Consider the following 18,746-nt stretch of genomic DNA (forward strand, 5'->3'; position numbering starts at 1 on the left):
TGAACCCACGGTCAGACAGGGCTTCACTGGCAGATCTGATCACTTGCTGGCCGCACTTTCCTCAGCCTGCAGGAGCCTGATGGGGGCCTGTCCGGTGCTGTTTCTGCCTCAGACACCCCAAGCAGCTGGGAGAGGGCGAGCAGAGCTGAGTATCAGAGTGTGTGTGTGTGTGTGTGTGTGTGTGTGTGTGTGTGTGTGTGTGTGTGTGTGAGAGAGAGAGAGAGAGAGAGAGAGGGAGAGGGTGCTTGTGAAGCCCTCACCACAGTGCTTAGCCCTGGTAGGTGCTCAGTGAGTGGTAACCGATAATCATAACGGTGATGATGCTGGAAGGGGTCTGGGAGTGGGGAGTGAATTTGGATCATCCCTTTGACCCACCACCTGTCTGGAGAGGTGCTCAGCAGGCTTTCCTCTACAGGCAGGTCCTCTGCAGAGCTTCGGGACCCTGCGTAATCAGCCCACCTCTCTCAGCGACCAGGGCCCCAGCAGCACCTCTGGTCTGGCCCCGGGTCCCCTCCCAGTCCCAGGGCCGGGCCACGGTTCTCCTTGCCTGGTCCCTGTTCCCCGGGTCTGGTCCGACCTTCCAGCCCCCTTCAGCTGTCCTTCCCAGCCCCCTTCCAGCACTCCGCGCTGTCCTTCCCAGCCCCCGCCAGCACCACTGCCTCCCCTCGTCCAGCATCGCCTATGCTCTTTCCTCCTTCGCAGCTCTATCCTGCCTTCCACACGTCGCAGGAGATGCTCTGCTTCAGGTGAGGATGACCACGAGCTTGCAAACAGGAGGCAGGGAAACAACTCTGCTTCTGAACGGTGGCTCCGTGTCGTTATGATGAAGGACCAACACTTTAGGGCTTCCCTGGTGGCGCAGTGGTTGAGAGTCCGCCTGCCGATGCAGGGGACACGGGTTCGTGCCCCGGTCCGGGAAGATCCCACATGCCGCGGAGCGGCTGGGCCCGTGAGCCATGGCCGCTGAGCCTGCGCGTCCGGAGCCTGTGCTCCTCAACGGGAGAGGCCACAACAGTGAGAGGCCCGCGTACCGCAAAAAAAAAAAAAAAAAAAAAAAAAGGACCAACAGTTTAGTGTTGACCTCACCTGCTATTGTGTCCCTGTGGTTGGAGTTGACGGTGGCAGCGAATGCAACACAGACACGTGGTTTCATCTGATTTCAAGGAAGAGGAGGGGCGAGGGCGGTCAGCTCTGAGAGCTGCTGCCGCCTCGCTGCAGCTCTGCTTGCCCGCTGCGGTTTGTTGACTGTTTTCAATATTTATTGCCTAATGAAATGACAAACTGCATTGGATGCAGCTGTCTTGTCAAGGAGGAAGCAAAGTAATTAAGCGTTAAAATTATATTGCTTCAATCCCCCAGGCTGGGCTCGCTCCTTGTAAATTGAATGACTGTAAAAGATCCCAGAGCCGGCCTGATAAACGGCCCGTCACATCCTACAGGAAGGGAACTCCACGGTCACCAAGACCTTCTGGGCTTCTAACGTCAAAAGTGACAAAGGGACCACGCTTTCCTCCTTAATAATAATCATTTGTCACCCACTGGTGGCAGAGGGTCCGGGTGGGGCTGCTCATTTGCCTAACCTGCTAAAGATGCCTGGGTCAGGGTGGCCGTAAGTTCCTGGGGGGCAGGGGCCCCTGGAGGCCAGGTTTGGGAAATGGCAAAACCCAGGGCACAGCCTCTCCAGGTCTCCTCCAGACTCTGGCCCAGCCCAGGTGTCTGCGCCCTGTTGTGTGACAGGCCAGACTTGACCTTCCCACGCCGGCACCCCTCCCCCAGTACACCCACCCTTCTCCTCATTTCTGACGCCAAAACCCAGCCCATTCCTGGCTCATTAGGTCAGTTTTAGTTCTTGTTTTTGAATGTGGTACAATACACATAACACGATAGATATCAGTTTAACCATTTGTCAAGGGCACAATTCAGCGACGTTGAATATATTCACAGTGTCATGCGGCCATCAACATTATCTATGCCCCAAACTCCATCGTCCAACACGAACCCTGTGCCCAACAACAACAACTCTCCCTTCCCCTTCCTCCCAGCCTCTGGCAGCCACCATTCGACTCTCTGACTCTCTGATTTGACTGCTCCGAGGACCTCTTATAAGTGGAGTCATCCGTCTTTCGGTGACTCATTTATTTCACTCAACATCGTGTACTCAAGGTTCGTGCATATTGTAGCATGGGTCAGAATCGCCTTCCTTTTAAGGCTGACTAATGTCCCACTGTATGTATAGATCACATTTTGCTTGTCCATCCACCTGTCACTCAGGCTGTGGGGAGTGGCGCCCTGGCCCGGTGAAGGGGGCTGCAGGGTGGGCTTTATTTCTTGCCTTTGGGCAGCTGCTCCAGGCACTTAGCCCCCTGCATTGGTTTCCCCTCCTGCCCTTCGCGTCCCCACCTGCTCCGGCTTTCCTTTCAATGCTTCTCCCTTCCTCTGTCTTCCATGTTCGTCCCAGGACTTGCCTGCCCCATCCGTTCCTCTGGAGCTCTCACCTGGCCACCTCTGATGCCATTTCTCACCAACCCTCACACCCTTTCTTCTTCTGGCTGCGTGACCCTGCCCACTCCAGCTCAGTCCCTCAGAGAAGGGAGGTGGATCCTCAAACATATTATCCCGAGTCACCCAGCCGGCAGCTGTTCTGGGACTCCAGGCCCGCTCGCTGCGGGCCTCTTACAGGTGAGAAGTCTTACAGGTGAGGCCGCGAGGGGCTGAGTGACCCAGCAGGGCCATGGGCCAGCTCGAGGCAGAGACGTGGCCATGGCACCTCTGTTTCTGGATAGGAAAGCGAGAATTCTTCCCACGGCTCCACGTGCTGTCTCCAAACTGTATACTTCCAGGGGCACCATCACCCATTATTGCTGCCATTTAAAATTTTACACCGGGTCAGAGCGAGACGAATGGAAAGGAAAGCAGCTGGGCTATTTGTTAGAAAAGAGAGCGTGCCAGCTGCAGACAAAAGCCGAGAGCGATGGTGGCCCCTGAATAAAAACCAGCCTCACCTCACACTTCCACCGGTGTGAAGAGCACAGTGGGTGACATAATTAAACCTGCTTGCATCTGACTAGGCTTTTTTTGCTCTGGTTTCTTCTTTGTTTTTCGTTTTGGGAAGGGGTGCTGGCGGGAGTGCTGTCTGAGCTGAACAGCCGCGCAGAGAAAGTCACAAGACGATCAAACGGGTCTTATGTTGAACGTGCTTGGGCTTCTCTCCATGTGGCGTCTGAAGGAGAAGCAAAGCAGGCCTGAAACTTATCCTTTCTTCCTTTTATTTCTTTTGGCTTTTGAGTCATTGCTAAGAAAGTTCTTCCCACTCCCAGAGTATGGAGGAGTTTACCCATATTTTCTTCTAGTACTTGAAGGCTTTTATGTTTTGCATTTATGTCTCTTTTCCATTTGGTATCTATCCTGGTGTTGATTAATGAGAAAGGGACCCGGTTTTATCATTTTTTTCTTGTTTACCCAGTTACTCCTCTTGTTAAAAAGTTCATCTTTTCCCCACTGACTTGGGAGGCTGCCTTTATTTTATACCACGTTTGGATCTATAATTTAATTTTTCTATTCTATTCCATGGGTCCATCTTCATTCACTAATATCATACTATTTTGGTTGAAGAGATTATAAATGGTACATATATAGTGACCCCTGAACAACTTGGAGGTTAAAGGCACTGACTTTTCCCAAAGTCAAAACTCCAAGTCCTGCTTTTTCTGCCTCAAAAACAGAGGGATTGACAAATGACTCACCCAAAGGCTGGAAGCTGAAACGGTTTGGATAGACTCAAGATTCAAACTCCAGTTCTTTTGATTCCACTTATTGCAATCCCTAATCGAGCACAGTTTTCTCCCCACACTTAATTTAAAGATCTGTCTAATGAAAATACGGGTACTATATCGAAAAAACTCCACGTATAAAGTGGATCCACACAGTTCAAACTGTGTTGTTCAAGATCAGGTGTGACTCTTTTTTGTTGTTATTCTTTTTAAAAAATTTTCCTGGCTGCTCTCACTTACTTCTTCTTCCAAATGAACTTCAGAATCAAGTCGTGCATTTACATCTATAACTTAATTTAGGGAGAACTAACATCTTTATGAAACTGAGTTTCCCTGTCAAAGGACATAGGATGTCCTTCTGTTTGTTTATGTTTCCCTTTGTTTTCTCAACGTTATATTCTAGTCTTTTTCTCATACAGGTTTTGGACTTTGTGAAGACAGAGAAACTGCTGCTCAGATAGATCTTCAGTTAGGCACAGGTGGTTAGTCGACAGCCTCCAGCGGGTAGCTCTGCCCAGGGTAAGAGTCTGTACCCAGTTCAGTCTTCCCACACCACTGAGAAATTCTCCGACACCAGCTGGGTGTCCTATAATTCAACCCAGTTCTGACACTACCTTCCTGAAGAGAGCATTCCATCCCATAGATTGAGGGCTCAGTCCTACAGACGGCTCCCCCGTCTTCAACATGGACACAGATGCCAGGCGAGAGTCCAGTTTATCACCTGTGCTTTTGAATGGCTATAGATCGGAGGTTCCAACGACCTTCTCCTAGGGTTGGATTAATTTGCTAGACCAGGTCATAGAACTAAGAGACACATTTTACTTACTAGATTACCAGTTTATTATAAAAGGAAATAACTCAGGAACAGCCAGATAGAAGAGATGCATGGTGTGAAGGAAAGGGCCCAGAGCTTCCATGCCCTCTCCAGGCGCACCATTCTTCCTGCATCTCTGTATTCACCAACCTGGAAGCTCTCTGAACCCAGTTCTTTCGGGATTTTATGGAGCCTTCATTAAAAAGGCATGATTGATCCAATTATTGGCCATTGGCAATTGATTCAACCTTGAGTCCCTCTCCTCTCCCTGGGGGGCGGGTCATGGGAGGTGGTGTAGGACTGGAAGTCCAGACCCTCTAATGACAGATTCGTTCTCCTGGCAACCAGCCCCATCCTTGGGTGTTTTCCAAAAGTGCCTTCGTTGACATAACAAAAGACACCTTTGTTGCTCTCATCACTTAGGAAATTCCAAGGCTTTTAGGAGCTCTTCCAGAAAGGGGAACTGACGAGACCAAATACATAGTTCTTATTATAAATCACAAAATAGCACACAGGATCCATCTCAGCTTTTGTGCCAGTTACAGTGTTCTCAGGACACCCCAAGGCAATCAACTGAGCAAAGCCAGTATAAGAGCCTGGCCATTTCTGCCCAACACAGGACAACTCTAACTCCGGGTCTGTGGGTTTTCCGTGTCCCATCCTCTGCCTCGTCTGCTTTCAGCTTTTTCTCTTGACTCTATCTTGGCATCTGCTTTCCAGAGAACCCACACTGCAATGAACATTTATTTTTAAATGTTCAAGTTTACACTTGAGTATATCTTCTTTCCTTTTTTATTAAGTGAATGGAATACCATTTAAAGTGGACTTTGTTTTAACATATGGAAGTTACTGATTTTTCTCTACAGTATTCATTTTATAACCTACTTTTTCTAAATTCTTATTGTTTGTAATTTTCCCATTGGTGTTTTGGGGTTTTCCACACACACACACACACACACACATGCACACACACACACACAAATCATTAGTGGACAGTGAGAGTTTTACCTTTTCCTTTCTAAATCTTATGCCTCTTCTTGTTTCCTCTTGCCTAATTGCATTGGCTAATATTCCAACACAATGCTAAATAGTAATGGTAGTAAAAGGCATCCTTGTCTTATTCTTAACTTTAGTGAAAATCTTCTAGTGTTTTCCATTTAATGTACTGTTGGATTTTACATATATATTTTTCCATATATATGTATATATGAAATCATATTAAGAAAATATTCTTGAATTCCTATTTTACTGATTATTTAACATGAATGCGTTTTGGTTTTGCCAACTGCCTCTTCAGTAATTTTGCTTCCTGGCACTATTAATATTATGGATTATTAATGAATTTCCTAATATTGACTCAACCTTGCATTTCTGGGATAAACTGCATTTGATCATAATGTGTCATTTTTTAATAAGCTGTTGGGTTCTGTCTGCTAATATTCTACTTAAGATTTTTACACTGACGTTCATGAGCGAGATGGGCCTGTGTGGGTTATTTTTTAAACAAGTGCATCAGGTGTATGGCTTAATATTATGCTCATTTTATATCATTTGGAATAATCCCTTCTTTTTCTATATTCTAGAGTAATGCAAGTAACATTGGGATTATCTGAGCATAAGAGGTTTGGTAGAATTTGCCCATGAAACCATCTGGGCCTGGTTTGTTTTGAGGGAAAGGGGAGGCGGTGTGGGGCTCATGAACTACTTTGTATTTTCAGAATTGTCTCCACTCCCATCAATTTTGGTAAATTGTAATTTTTGTAGACTATTATCCATTTTCTAAAAGTCTTCAAATTTCTTTGCATAGAATTTTGCAAAGTAGTCTCACCTTTTGTATCTGTTGTGATGTTTCTATCCTTCTTGTCATTTCTGATTTTTCGTATTTGTGTTTTCTTTCCTGATTATGTTACCCAGTGGTTTGTCTATTTTCTTGTCTATTTTTTCCCTAAAATACCAGATTTTTGATTATTATAACTACTGCTTTATTCTAACTCTTTAAATCATGTTTTATCTTTAAGCAATTTCTCCTGTTTTCTTTTAGTTTACTCTGTTTTCAAGCCTTTTAAATTTAATTCATTGTCTTTATTTTCCCCATTTATATTATTATTATAACTTAATATATACATTTTTTCTGACAATTGCTTTGGCAATATCCCATTGATTCTGATATATCATGTTTTCATTCCATTATTTTCAAGATATTGTATAAACTCCTTTTGTAGTTCCCATTTGTCCTAAGAATTGTTTAATATGTATTAAAATAGTATGTATTTTAATTCCAGGTAGCAGGGCTTTTTTGTTTATATTATGACTAATGTTACAACTCTTGTTGTGTTATGATCAGAAGATGTTGTTTGTACAATTTCCATTCTGAGAGATTCACTAAGATTTTCTTTGTGGCCTAAGAGAGTTAATTTATATAAATGTGCTGTCATGCTATTATTTATCATTGTTGGATAGCTGATGACAATTAGATGAGAAAGAAAAATGAAGCATACAGATTAGAAAGGCAGCAGTAAAACTATCATTATTGGGAGATGTTATCACTATTTAGCTGAAAAACCCAAAAGAACCAACAAAAAAACTATATAAATCAATACCCTTCAAATATATATATACATAAACATAGTGTAGGACTAGTTATATAGTTTTTAAACATTTGTGTATAAAAAATATGCATCTACCAGATATGTTTAGCCATGCAAAGATTCTCTCTGGAGGGACACCCAAAAAGGGGAACCACTGGTTGCTTCTGGGGGTAGACATGGGAGACCCAAAGATGGGGTTTGATTTAGAGCAGGGGTCCCAGCCCCCGGGCCGTGGACTGGTACCGGCTGAGGTCCTGTTAGGAACCGGGCCGCACAGCAGGAGGTGAGGGGCGGGCGAGCGAGCAAAGCTTTGTCTTTATTTACAGCCGCTCCCCATCCCTCAAATTACCGCCTGAGCTCCGCCTCCTGTCAGATCAGCAGTGTCATTAGATTCTTATAAGAGCGCGAACCCTACTATGAACTGCACATGCAAGGGATCTAGGTTGCGTGCTCCTTATGAGAATCTGATGCCTGATGACCTGAGGTAGAGCTGAGGCGGTGATGCGAGTGCTGGGGAGCGGCTTCAAATACAGATTATCATTAGCAGAGAGGTGTGACTGCACAGAGACCAACATAAATCAATTGCTTGCAGACTCATATCAAAACCCTACCAGTGAGTGGCCAGTGACAATTAAGCTGCAGCTAGCGGCAGGCTTTATGGTGGCAAGTGAGCTGAGGTACTTCAACTGTACAGCTGCATCTGGTGGCAGGCTTTAAGTCAGAATCCGACACTTATTTTATTTTATTTTATTATTTTTTTGTGTGTGTGGTACACGGGCCTCTCACTGCTGTGGCCTCTCCCGTTGCGGAGCACAGGCTCCGGACGCGCAGGCTCAGCGGCCATGGCTCACGGGCCCAGCCGCTCCGCGGCATGTGGGATCTTCCTGGACCGGGGCACGAGCCCGTGTCCCCTGCATCGGCAGGCGGACTCTCAACCGCTGCGCCACCAGGGAAGCCTCCGACACTTATTTTAGTCCCCGTGTGGCCCGTCCATTATTTTATTCACCACTTCCATCCGTGCCTCTTTCCCGCACTGCACGCTTGTCTCAGTTACAGTTTGGGTAAGCCCACAAGCTAACCCTAGCCAAATGAGTAAAAAACGAACATCGCTGGAGAGCTTCTGTGAAAAGGCGGAAAGATCCAATGATGAGACGGCAGAAGACTCTAAGACTGCCAACAAAAGAAAGCTGCATTTAAAAGAAAATACCAAGAGGCCTCCTTAAATTATGGGTTCATTGCAACAGGCGATTCACATTCTCCAAGCCCGCTTTGTATAATATGTGGCGCCTGGCTATCCAACGAAGCCATGAAACCTTCAAAACTGCTTTGCCACGTGGAGACCAAGCACCCTGCATTAAAAGACAAGCCTTTGGAGTTTTTCAAAAGAAAAAAACGTGAACACGAAGTACAGAAGCAATTATTGAAGGCCACCACTTCATCAAATGTGTCTGCACTGAGAGCATTATTCTTAGTGGCTAACTGCATTGCTAAAGCTAAGAAGCCCCTTACTGTTGGTGAAGAGTTGATCCCGTCTGCTGCTAAGGACATTTGTTGTGAAATTTTAGGAGACACTGCAGCTCAAAAGGTGGCATGTGTTCCTCTTTCGGCTATAGCACCGTAACTAGATGAGCTGATGAAATAGCAGGGGATATTAAGGCACAATTGTTAGAGAGGATTAATGAGTCACCGTGGTACGCAATCCAGGGTGACAAGTCTATGATGTTGACAACAAGGCAACAATGCTTGTTTTTGTTTGATATCTTTTTCAGGAGGATGTGCATGAGGATATGTTATGTGCACTTTTGTTGCCAGCCAACACCACAGCTGCAGAACTATTCAAGTCTTTGAATGATTACATATCAGGAAAACTGAATTGGTCACTTTGTGTCGGTATATGCACAGACGGAGAAGCTGCTGTGACAGGACGGCTTTCTGGTTTCACTACTTGGGTCAAAGAGGTCGCTTCTGAATGTGAGTCTATGCACTGTGACATCTATAGAGAAATGCTGGCTAGCCAAAAAACGTCACCTGAACTTAACAACTTTTTGCAGGATGTGATTAAAATTATCAACCACATTAAAGTACATGCCCTTAACTCACATCTGTTTGCGCAGCTCTGTGAGATGGACGCAGAGCCCACACGTCTTCTCTTTTACACAGAAGTGAGACGGCTTCTAGAGGTAGATCACTGGCCAGAGTTTCTGAGTTATGAGAGTCGCTCCAGAGATTTCTTTTAGAAGAACAGTCACCAGGGGACTTCCTTGGTGGCTCAGTGGTTAAGAACCTGCCTGCCAATGCAGGGGACACGGGTTCGAGCCCTGGTCCGGGAAGATCCCACATGCTGTGAAGCAACTAAGCCTGTGGGTCACAACTACTGAGCCTGTGCTCTAGAGCCCGCGAGCCACAACTACTGAGCCCACGTGCCTAGAGCCTGTGCTCCCTAACAAGAGAAGCCACCACAATGAGAAGCCCACGCACCGCAACAAAGACCCAACACGGCCAAAAATAAAAAATAATAATAAATTTATTTAAAAAGAAAAGAAAAGAACAGTCACCACTGGTAGCACATTTCAGTGACACAGAATGGTCACAAAACTTGCTCACTGGTGTGACATATTCAACCTGCTGAAGGAACTCAATCTGTCACTTCAGGGGAGAACGACAACTGTATTCAAGTCGGCAGAGAAAGTGGCTGCATTCAAAGCCAAACTGGAATTATGGGAGCCACGAGTGAACATTGGGATTTTTGTCATGTTTCAAACATTAGCAGAGATTTTGAAAGAGACTGAGCCAGGGCCTTCTTTCTCCCAGCTGGTGCACGATCACCTATCTCAGCTTTCAAAGGAGTTTGAGCATCACTTCCCAACCACAAAAGACCCCCGAACTGGGAAGGAATGGATCCACCACCCATTTGTGAATAAGCCAGGTGAATTGACTTTGTTTTGGAAGAGGATCAACTGCTTGAGATGGCAAATGACGGTGCCCTCAAAAGTATGTTTGAGACAACTTCAAATCGCCTTACGTTCTGAATTAAGGTGGAATATCCTGAGATTGCCACAAAGGTACTGAAAAGCCTGCTTACGTTTCCAACATCCTATCTTTGTGAAGCAGGGTTTTCTGCAGTGACAGCAACCAAAACGAGATCACGGAGTAGACTGGACATAAAGCAACACACTTCGGGTGTCACTGTCTCCCATCATCCCCAGATGGGACCATCTAGTTGCAGGAAAACAAGCTCAGGGCTCCCACTGGTTCTGCATTATGGTGAGCTGTATAATTATCTCATTATATATTACCATGTAATAATAATAGAAATAAAGTGCACAATAAATGTAATGTGCTTGAATCATCCCGAAACCATGCCCCCGCCGGTCCGTGGAAAAATTGTCTCCCACGAAACCAGTCCCTGATGCCAAAAAGGTTGGGGACCTCTGCTTTAAAGCTAAAACCTAGTCATGGTAGCCTTTCCCTGTGGTCCACAGAAATATTAGTGTGACCAGGAAATCCAGGCATCTAGGAAGAAAAGAGGTCCAAGAAAAATTGTGAAGAATAGGAATAGAGGTGCTCTGTGTTTAGACTGCAGAACAGGGGGCTCTCAGGGTGGGAGGAGAGGCTTCAGGCTTCTGCCCAGGAGAGGAAGCCAGGAGATGAGATAGAAGTGGGGTGAGTCCTGAGTTCCTTCCGCTGAAAAGAAGAGGTCACTTGAGTTTGGATGATAGCAATCCCTTATAGCAGATTTCATCTCTCCAGTTGTCTTTGAACAGACGGTGTTTGCTCACTTGTTTTCCTGAAGGAACCGTGGAAAACAAGCTGATGTGTTTATGACTGCGGACTTAATGGCAGAAAAACCCCCCACATCATTTGGGGACCATTCTAAGGGCAGAGCTTTTGTTTGGGAACTTTTCTTTTTAAAGAGAGAAAAGTCAGGTGTTTGCTCTTGAAGCTTTGAAAGCTTTTTTATGCTCTTGCTTTAAACAGTGTTGTTAATGGAATGAGGGCTTTTTTTCCCTCCAATAATGGTCTATTATTGCTTCAGAAACCCACGTCTTTAGAAATGCCATGGTTTCTCTTTGCCAGCCCTGATTCCATCATTGATGGGGCCACCTGAATTTCTAAGCGCTATTGCCAGACTTTCTCTTAAATGTTGAAAATGAGCAGCCGCTTGGAATTATCCTGACAAATTATCCTTTCTTTGAAGAGAAAGCTAAGCCATAAGCCTTCCTGGTAACACTGTGAGAGCTGAAATAATTCCTCAGGCCTGCCATAGGCTGGTGCTCTTGTAGAAGGCCACTGGGCTTGGAGCCAGAAGTCTTTTTTTTTTTTTTTGCGGTACGCCGGCCTCTCACTGCTGTGGCCTCTCCCACTGCGGAGCACAGGCTCCGGACGCGCAGGCTCAGCGGCCACGGCTCACGGACCCAGCCGCTCCGTGGCATGTGGGATCTTCCCAGACCAGGGCACGAACCCGTGTCCCCTGCATCGGCAGGCGGACTCTCAACCACTGCGCCACCAGGGAAGCCCCCAGAAGTCTTTTTATCAAGCCCTGGATTCACCATTAGCTTGTTCTGTGAACTTGAGTGAATCACCCGACCCTCTCTTCTTAGTTTGTTCATCTGTTGAAGAGGAGAATACACATCCTGTCTCATAGGACTGCTGGGAAGTTTGAAAACCAAATTACATGTACAATTAAATGGTACAGTGCTTGGCAGGTGATAAAGGTCCTGTGTCCATTTCTAGTTTAGGGCAAAGGTGTCCACACAAAGACCCATGGAATCATCTTGGAAACTCAAAACAAAACAAAAACACACAAAATCCTGACCAGCACAGGTCCCTCAGCCTGCCCCGCACTCATTCTCGTGCTTCTGTGCAGTCTCTCCGTGCACTGGCGTTTGAGATCCATGGGCCCAGAGTGTTTAAAGTTACAAAACTGTGACCACCAGACAGGTCTCCAACTGTGCACATTCCCCACGCCAATATTCAGCCCCTAGCCACAGCATTGCCAGAAAAGCCTCCTTGGAATTTATCATGGCAGAATAAATTTCCTCAGAAAGGAATATAATCTCGAAAACGGAAACATCGGTATTCCCAGGAGGTACAATTCAAACAGGAACAATTGATGTTCAACACCAGACAGGTTGGAACTCACGCTCTGTAATACCTTGTCAACACCTGAAAACGTTCTCCAGAAAACCTTCCTGGGGACGCTTGGTGTCCCTACTCTGACGGTCCCCATGAGGTAATGGTTACCCCGGCCAGTCCCCCGAAGCCTGAAGGGGGACCCACACTAACTCCACTGCGGGACAGCAGACAGCACGCACCACGCACACGACTGGACCGTCCCCAGACCTGCGCCTAAGCCAGAGCCTGAGTGGAGGCCCACAGTCCCTGGCCTACTACCAACTGTTCAATACAACATACCCTAGTCTCCTTCCTTGACACCTGTGCCTGGAAGGCAAGGTTTGCTTTTATATTTCTTGGGCAATTCTCACGGGTTTCATGAGAAAAAGTGGCTGTGCTATGACTGCTGGCCCCAGGCCTCACCTCCCTCTGATGTCTGCCCTTCTCTCCTCTCCCCACATCAGGAGAGACCAGAGCCTGTGAATCAGAAACCCCAGCTGTCACAGCCTCCCAGAGGCCACCACTAAGCTTCCCCTGGGCCTGGCAGTGTGCACGCCCAGTGCCCCCTTCGGGAGGGTGGGCCTGCAGCAGACTTGGGGTCATTTGGGTGGGAATTCCGGGACCCTGAGCACCTGGCACCTGGTCTGGGAGAGGGGAGGCACGGGCTCCATGTGGGCACAGCATTGGCTTGAGCCCCGGTGAAGGTCAGAGTGGCACCTCTGAAACATGGGGCCAAGGGCAGCATCCACAGGCAAAGCTCACCTGACTTCAGGTGCAATAAGGGGTCATCCAGCACGTGGCGGGTTTGCCAAGTGCCCTTACACACAATCAATGGTGGGGGGGGGCGGGAATTAGGGACCTGTTCTTGGCAGGTAAGAAGCAGGATTTGAAAGAGGGCTTCAAAGATGAATCAAGATCATCCAGGCCGAGAGGGAGTGTTGATGGGGAGGGTATTTTAGACAGAGGGAAAACCTCCTTCAAAGGAATGGAGGTGTGAGAAAATATACAATGTTCAGAGAAACCACATCTGATTCTTGTGAACAAGATGTGTGCTGGGGTGGGCCGTTGAGGGGAAGGGGAGTGATCGCTTCGCGGACATCACCATGAAGGGGACAGGGAACCACTGAATTAAAAGCAACACTGAGAAATAGGAGGAGAGGTCAGAGCATCCCTGGGTAATGTATATTTTCACACACACACAAAGTGCTCTTACAACGTGGGCAGTTGTCACTGTATTTGCAAATTCTGTGAAGCAACATCTTATGCCCGAGCATGGATACTAAAACCATCTGATGCTTAAAATTTAGATACCACATTAATTTTTATGTTAGTGGGTTTTTTTAAGCTACAGAATAACAAAGAAACAGTTCCTGCAAGAATTTTGTTTTCAAGAACTGCGTTTATTAGAAGATTTTATAGCACTGGGAGTTTTCACAGGCTTCATAAGCCACAATGTTGTTCCAAATAAGTAAATCCAAGTCCTGCCCCAGGATATTAAGAACAAATAGCACAGAACTCTTTCTTGTTCTCATTCTCATTTGTATTATTCAACAGGCTTTTAGGAGTGCTTATTGGTGGAATGAATCTGAACAGAGGAGGCCACCGGAGAGGAGGAAAATGTAAGTTGTGAATATGACTTTTCTACCAAACAAAATGAAATGGAATTTAAATCCAATATAATAAACTCCGCAGGGCACACCTATTGTCTTGGTGCAGCAGAATTCCTCTGTAATGGCTGTGCTGTTGGCATTCACACTCCTTGCTTATAGTGACTAAAAATGAAATGGTACAGAAGGCCAAAAGAGGTGCTTGGAACCCAGTAGGGGAAAGTGGGCAGCTGGCTCCTGATTCAAAATCCATCTCTCCTTCATCTTGGCTGATTTTATCTAGATATCCACTTCACCCCATGGGATTCAGGGAAGGTCATTCTCCTTTTCTGTGACTGCGATTGAGAAACAAGTCTTCCTCTAGCCCTTGTTAGATTTGGATGTGATGGCTAGACAGCTGCAGCCACCTTGCAACCATGAGGAGAACTAGCCCAGAGATAGGTCAACAAAGGAGAAGGTGCAAAGAACTGGCGTCTTTGAAGATGTTACAGAGTCACTGAATTAAACAATCCTGGACCCACCTTGCCTTGGAAAGCTTTATTAGGTAAGATAATACATTTTTTCTGCCTGCAACTGACAGCATCCTCACCAACAGAGAAGGAAATGAGCTTTTCTAATCTCCCCACATCTCTCTTCTTGTATCTTTATGCAGGTAGTAAGTTCAAAAGATTAATGTGAAAGTTCTGGTGGGATCTTTGGAGACTGGTGGAGGTCTTTGCCTTAGAGAGGATGAGGGGAATTCTGTAACTAATGACAACCGAAAAAAGCAAGAGAGGTCAGCTCAGATAGCTTATAATCTCACCCAATATAATGTTTATGTACATACATATATTCTTCATACCAGGAGCTAGAGTGGTCATATAAAAAGAGCACTGGACTTTAAGTCCAAAGACTAAATTCTAGTTTCTGCTTTTCACTAGCTCTATGAGTGATCTTGTGAAGGGTGTTTTGCCTTCTCTGGGTCTCAGTCTTCTCTTTCTAGAAAGAGAGGTTTGTATAACACTATCTCTGGGGTCCCTTCCGGCTCTCACAGTCAGTGACTCTAGAACCCTTTACCCACTTGTGTCTTCTGAGAGTGTGACAGCATCACCTGCCCCTTCTAGAGCAAGGGACAGGTTTTGCCCCTCTATTTGTTGCTGTGCTAATGGAGGCACATGACCTAGAATATTTGGACCAGGATTAAGTCCTAATGATATTCATCCCTTGGATTTTATTTTATTTTTAAAATAATTTAAAATTTTTGGCTGATTGGGTCTTTGTTTCTGTGCGTGGGCTTTCTCTAGTTGCGGCGAGCGGGGACTACTCTTCGTTGCGGTGCATGGGCTTCTCATTGCAGTGGCTTCTCTTGCTGTGGAGCATAGGCTCTAGGCACGCAGGCTTCAGCAGTTGTAGCACACAGGCTCAGTAGGCTAGCGGGCTCTAGAGCACAGGCTCAGTAGTTGTGGCACACAGGCTTCAGTAGTTATGGCTCACAGGCTCTAGAGCGCAGGCTTAGTCATTGTGGCACACCGCAGCAAGTGGGATCTTCCCAGACCAGGGATCGAACCCATGTCCCCTGCATTGGCAGGTGGATTCTTAACCACTGCGCCACCAGGGAAGTCCCTTCCCTTGGATTTTAAATCTGTGTCTTTCTGGGGGTTTGAGGTAATGCTGACCTGAGAAACTCAAGAGGGCTGAGACGTGCTGTGTAAATAATGGCGGGTATACAGAGCGGTGCTCAAAGCTATCATTAGTATTAGTCTTTCTCGTCTATCTGTGCAAATATTCTGCCTGGTACCTTTACGCAGGAATTTCCTACTTCCTGAGCATTTTGAATAAAGGCAGCAAAACCCTTGCGGGCAGGCCCAAATTGATTGATCTCTGCTCCTATCTAGCACCTGTACTGTAAGAATTAAATATGTGCTAGTGGAACTGATCAAAATGAGGGGAGCTGAACGGGTTCACTGTCACTTCTTGGTTCTGGAAATGAGAAAAGAGCTTGATGCCCTGAGGCCTTCCTCACCTCATCTCCTCTATCGTCTGCACTTTGCTCTCCGCCTACCAGCCACGCTGAGTTTTCTTCCTTAGCTCAAAATAGTCATTCTCCCTTCTGCCTCAGGACATTTGCATAAGCCTTTGCCTCTTCCTGGACCACTCATCTCCCTGCCCCACATACCCCAGCCCAGTTAACTCTCACTTGTGTTTCAGGACTCAGATCTAACATCCATCCATTCAATATTTATTGTCTTGGTCAGTTTGAGCTGCTATAACAAAGTGCCATAGACTGGAGCTTAAACAACAAACACTTTTATTCACACAGTTCTGGAGGCTGGGAGGTCCAAGATCAAAGTACTGGCAAATTAGGTGTCTGGTGAGGACCTGCTTCCTGGTTCATAGATGGTTGTCTTTTTACCCTGGCCTCACATGATGGAAAGAGAGGGTGAGAGAGCTCTCTGGGTTCCCTTTTCTTTTTTTTTCTTTTTTTTTTACCTGTACGTGGGCCTCTCACTGTTGTGGCCTCTCGCGTTGCGGAGCACAGGCTCCGGACACGCAGGCTCAGCGGCCATGGCTCACGGGCCCAGCTGCTCCGCAGCATGTGGGATCTTCCCGGACCGGGGCACGAACCCGTGTCCCCTGCATTGGCAGGCGGACTCTCAACCACTGCGCCACCAGGGAAGCCTGGGTTCCCTTTTATAAGGACACTAATCCCATTCATGAGGGTGGAAACTCCCAAAGGCCCCGCCTCCTAATAGTATCACACTGGGGTTAGGATTTCAACACATGAATTTTTTTGAGGGGGACACAAACATTCAGTCCGTTGTGTTTATTGAGCACATACTATGTGCAAGGCCCAGGGCTCGTGGCCGTGACTTCTTCCTTGCCATCCTCACCTTCATCCTCATGCGAGTCCTGGTCCCTTCCTTCACTGACTCCATCATAGTTTGCAATAATAACATTTGTGTGATTATTTGATATGTGTCTGAGTCTGGCAGGCTGGACCGTCACATCTCTGCTGGCAGCACCCTGTCCCTGTGTTCTGCACTGGGCTGTTGGCACATGCGCACATCATAGGTACTCGACACTTTTTTTGAATGAATAAATTTTTGAAGAGATTTTGTCGTAATCTAGTCAATGCACAGGACATGAATGGGCTTGCCTTCCTCAGAACCTCTTCCCACAGGGACTTTTGAGGGTAGAGGGAACCCACGCCGTGTACAGATGTGTGTCTGAGGACTTGTATGTTCTTTCATGGTCCGGGGCAGAGATCCTGATCTAAAATATCAGGGATCTGTATGTTTTAAATGCAAATTTCTTCAATCTTTCCTCGGTGTTTTGACCTTAAATAAAGCACCGGCCACTGTGGGTGGTCCAGGTTTGAGACCGAGCCTGTGTAGTCCCTGTGTGGGAAGAAGCATTCCGGTTGGCTTTGTTCTCTGCAGGTAGATTGTTCTGGAACCTGAAGAGGAGACAGACAGGTATTCGACAGAATAATCACAAAAACGTCTCTGTCACAAAGTTTCTTCCTGTGATTGTTCACAGAAATCTTCCCTGTTTGAAAAGGATGAGTGAAAGAAGACATTCATGTTGTTTGATTGAATGGAAGCTGTTGGAGCTTCCTGGGTAAAGCAGTTATTGATAACATTTTTAGATTTTAGGGGGAAAATGAGGACATATTTCAATTAAATGGTGATGATCAACAAACTTCCTGGCCAAAGTTACACTGGAGACACCATTTCTTCTTACCTCGCTCAGCCAGGACCATGTGGCTGCCTTTCTCTGTGTGGCTCTTTCTTCCTTTCATATTGCCAAGGATGAGTACCTATTTTACAGATGAGGCAATGGAGGTAGAAGGACAAGAGGTGACTTGTCTGAAGTCCCACACCTGCAAAGTGGTACAGCTAAGAATCTAAGCCTCAGGCCTCTTTCCGCCGCCTCCAGATGCTTTTCACTTGAGACCAGCGTGAGTCACGATGAGAGAGCTGGCAGGAGGGATGGGATGGATAAGCCTAGGAGGATAGCTCAGCTCAGGTCGCAGGAGAGCGCCCGGGAGAGCAGCTGTTGAGAGCAAACTTCAGGTGATCGGACCCTGCCTTTTGGGAAAACAAAACCACCAGCACCTTGGACATCTGTACACGGTTCAGAGCAGGAGGTGGGGTTAACATGGGGACAAAAGTGTTTACGACTCATCCAGCAGGGGTCAGAGCCTTGCTTTAAATGTGCTTTTGATTGTGGAAGTGTTTCTACAGATTTCAATTTTAACGATTCTTATAGCACAGGGAGCTATATCCTATATCCTGTAATAAACCATAATGGAAAAGGATATGAAAAAGAATAGAAATATGTATAACTGAATCACTTTGCTGTATAGTAGAAATTAACATTGTAAATCAACTATACTTCAATAAAAATAAATGTGAAAAATTAAAATAAAAGTTCTTCTCCTAAAAGCTTTGCATCCTGTCCAGGTGGGCTTTTAGGTATATAATCCATATTCATCCATTCATTTGGCAAACTCATGTTCTACTATATTCACGCTGCCTTGGTAAACCCTACAGGACTGAGCCCTGTAGTTAATCTGTATCCCTACTCGACTTCTTCTGCCCAGATGGATACCTCCTCTACCCATTCCACCCAGGAAAGGACAGCTTTTGGTTTGCAGACTCCATTTTAAATTTTAAGAATAAAAGTTACAGTGAATGACATGTTCCATGCACTTTAATGTATTTTGCTTCATTGTCTCCCTTAATTTCATTCTTACAACCCTGTGATTTTCTCTTATTCCCATTCACAGATAAGGAAATCAACACTCGAAAAGATGAAGCCATTCACACAAGGTCTCAGGGTCCTCTTAGGGCAGAGGCGGATCCAGAAT

The sequence above is a fragment of the Monodon monoceros genome, unplaced genomic scaffold (assembly GCF_005190385.1).
Source record: "Monodon monoceros isolate NGI ecotype Baffin Bay Population unplaced genomic scaffold, NGI_Narwhal_1 Super_Scaffold_19, whole genome shotgun sequence".
Lineage (NCBI taxonomy): Eukaryota > Metazoa > Chordata > Mammalia > Artiodactyla > Monodontidae > Monodon > Monodon monoceros.